Source organism: Solanum pennellii, chromosome 7 (assembly GCF_001406875.1).
Source record: "Solanum pennellii chromosome 7, SPENNV200".
Taxonomy (NCBI): domain Eukaryota; kingdom Viridiplantae; phylum Streptophyta; class Magnoliopsida; order Solanales; family Solanaceae; genus Solanum; species Solanum pennellii.
In genome coordinates, this window is record NC_028643.1 from 44,633,047 (window position 1) to 44,636,739 (window position 3,693).

Genomic DNA, 3,693 nt, shown 5'->3' on the forward strand with positions numbered 1-3,693 from the left:
TTTTTATAAATCTATTTGGTTTATGGTAAAGGACAAGAATAAATATTTTTTATTTATTTATTCATTAGAAAATATTTTCATCAGGTAAAATATATTAAGAATAAAACTAATGCATTACTCATATATACTTCCAATAATCGTATAATCACAATTTACAAAATTCAAACATCAAAAAAATAAATTAGTCAACTTTAGTTTTATAAGATTAGAGTATAGAGCACATTTACTCAAAATATTTTAGGCACCTACCATATTTTGATTGGAACCTACCAATTTCCAAAAGGAAAGTACCAATTTTTATAGCTTTAGTAATCCTTACCTAAATGGTATGTGATTTCCCCTGTATATAAGTAACTACACCAAACCTAAAAAGCATAAAAAATTCCAAAGAAAATTCTAATCTCAATGAAGAAGTGAGATTCAGAAGAATGGGCACAGGGAAAAAGAAAATAAAGATTTAGAAAATCAAAGACAAGAGAGTAAAAATGTACACATTCTCCAAAAAGAAAGAAAGTACTTTTCAAGAGAATTGAAGATCTTGAATCCCTTACAGTTTATCCAATGGCCTGTTTCGTTTTTTCAACTACTAAAAAACCTTATACTTATGGAGATGTTAACTCTCCTATCAGAAGGTATTTTCCTAGCATTATTTGCACTAAACTATCAACATCAGGGATGTATTACCAAGATTCTAGTTCTGATGTTGATGTTGTTGTTTCTGGCGGATCTTTGGGATTGAAATCATCATCGACCCCAGAGAAGAATAGTCTGCACGATTGGGTGGAGGGTATAGATGTTGAAGAATGTCAAAATTTGAATCAGCTCTTAATGTTGAAGGAGCAACTTGAAGGAACAAGAAAGAAAATTATTTGCACCGATGATTCTAAATTGTTTCAGGCTTTCTTTGGGTAGCCTGATTGAATATAATAGGTGAACTAAGGACAATGCATAAGCATATTTTAAAAAATCCAGTTGCACTTTTAGAACTCCTTCATTATTATTTTTAATAATTAGATTTACTATATGAATGAGAATGACTGAATTTCATAGATAAGCTATTTTGTTATTGTATTTTAAAATTGATGTTTCTTCAATGAATACCATTTTCTTTTTACTAACCAATTTCATATTTAAATAGTTCACTTTTCAAAGAAACTATATGTCCACATGTGGGAGGTTATTATATATATATATATTGTCAAAAATAGTCTATGCGTGTCGACATGAATATTATGAATATATGAATATTAAAAATCCCTACATTGGCTATACGTCTAAACGTGTGCCTACGTTAATTTGATTATTGTAACACTAAACTTAACCATCACCAAAGAAAATTCTTAGGACTTTAAACTAAGTTATACCATACAAGTAAATAATTTAAGCCAAAAAAGGCCTTTATTCAATTTTAATGATATTTTCTTAATACATATATCAAATAAAAATAATCTTTATAGAACTTAATAGTGAAATTTCCATTCCTACCAGCCCTAAAATAATCTATGTTAAGACCGGCTAATTGAGTGCTGATAAGTCTAGTTAACTAATTTCATGTCTTTTTACTTAAACAAATAGTATCTTTAAGCCTAGTTTTGTTCTTATCTGATTATATTTTGCATTTATTAAGGTTGAAAGACAAGAAAAATATTAATCTATGAAAAAGGGTAAAAAATATTAAAGAAGTGTAAAAATCCTGGTTGAGTAACGCACAACACAAAAGGCGGATCTCCTAATAGGTCTAGACCTCGCCTAAAGTAATAGTTCTCACTTTTAAATTTATTTAAGGCATGTCAGCGGAGCAAATGCAAATGACGATTCTTCGAAACAGTCGGGCGAGCTAAAAGTTCCATCACTGAAGGTGAGAGACTTCTTAGTTAAATTGATGGTTGAATGGGTAAGTAAGGTTGTATTTAATGATTTTCTATTGATGTTTTAACACATGAAGCCTGAGGCGACGAAAGGATTAGTTGAGAACAGAACGGTAATCTACCAAATCATGAAGAAGGGATCGACTAATGTTGTCAATACGGTCGCACATATAATTTTGGACTAATTTTTGAGAAATCATAAATAGCGACAAGGAGAGAAAATGCAACTTCAGACTATTTTTAATCTTTTTTCAGATTTTGACTATCTTTGATCTTTTTGTCTTTGAAGAGAAGAACTTTTACTTTCGAGATCTTCTCCGAGTTTTTTGGTTTAGAGCAATCTTCAAAATTGACTATTGAGGGTAAAATTTTTTTTGGTTGTTCGAGATTATTGTTGATTATGAACACTTAAATTGCAAAAAATGTAATTGGTTGTATTTCTTTCCCTTTTATGATTCTTGTCTTAACCCCCAATTCTAGGGGTCTTAATATGAAGTTGGGTGTTGATTTAATTTAGTGGGTCTAGTGTATGGCTATATTTTTTAGTTGTTCATTCATGTATTTGAGATATTTTCTATGGGGTTGTTTACTGGTTAAGGTTGCAAACTAAATTTTAGATTAGATCTTTGATTGATGCTTGAGGGATATTAATTAAAATGGGTAGATAAATTAATGCTTTCAAACATTGTTTTACTTTTGTAGTTTCTCAAAAGAGAAATTTTAGTTCAATTCTAATAGTCTAATCTTCTCGAAATTTTACAATGTCAATGTCATGGTATTTTGCCCCTTGAGTTAGAGGATTTCTACGTATGCTTTATATGTTCATTACTTTAAAGTTTTTACGTTGAACACTGTACGCGGTGATTTAAGCGACTTGGTCTGTTGACTTGGTATGGACACATATAAGTTGTCACATATGACAACCTATATTTCTAAATTTGATGTGTAGTTGAGTGTTATCAAATTTTGAAGTGTAGTTGGTTATCTCTTTTTAAAAAAATTTGTAGATTCGAACTCGCATGCATATTGTAATATTATTACTTTCTGTTTTGTGTTGATTATTGCTAATAATTGGGCACTTTAAAACAATCAGATTAAGATGAAAGTGTGCCTAATTTCCGACAATCTTTATGATGAGGAAACCATGGATTTGGCTATGGCAAGAGAAATTCACCTACCACCAGTGGGAGAGAATGTTGTATTTCATGTGACAGGTTGAATTCTTGATCTACCTCACTTGAAAATTTTTGTGGATGTTTGTCACCCTTATTCAATGCAGATCATTATCCAATAGTCTATCTAGCTAAGGATGTCCCCTTTGTCACTAACTGAAGAAGACAACTCATGGCTTGTGGAATTTCACCAAAGGTAAATAACGTCTTGCACTGCATCAAATAAGGATATCGTTGAGAGATACTTTGGGATTTCTCTTGTGTTCAAACTGCGGGATGAAATCACGATCTTTTGGAAAAAGCTAGAAGAACATCTTCATTGTAGGGGGAGGCACAAAACAACACAAGTAGGATACAACACCTACAAGGATCGACTTCAAGACAATCAACCAAATATACTTCACCAATTTACCAAAAGAAATTCACCACTATATTAACCAAGCTCAAATCAGCAACACATCAATTGAATCATAAGCAAATATGAATTATAAATACGCAAGTGACACACAAGATTTATACGTGGAAAACCCCTTCGGTATGAAGGATAAAAACCACGGGACTTGAAGGAGTCCACCCTTCTTCTTCTCTTATTATGCAAATTGAGGGTAAAAACACCCAAATCAGTCTACAAGGATGTCACAGCCCACCAACAA

General features: G+C 31.5%; 1 pseudogene; it reads left to right on the forward strand.

Moving 5' to 3' along the window:
• Nucleotides 1-428: 428 nt before the first annotated feature.
• Nucleotides 429-3,087, forward strand: LOC114078000 (annotated as a pseudogene).
• Nucleotides 3,088-3,693: the final 606 nt, after the last annotated feature.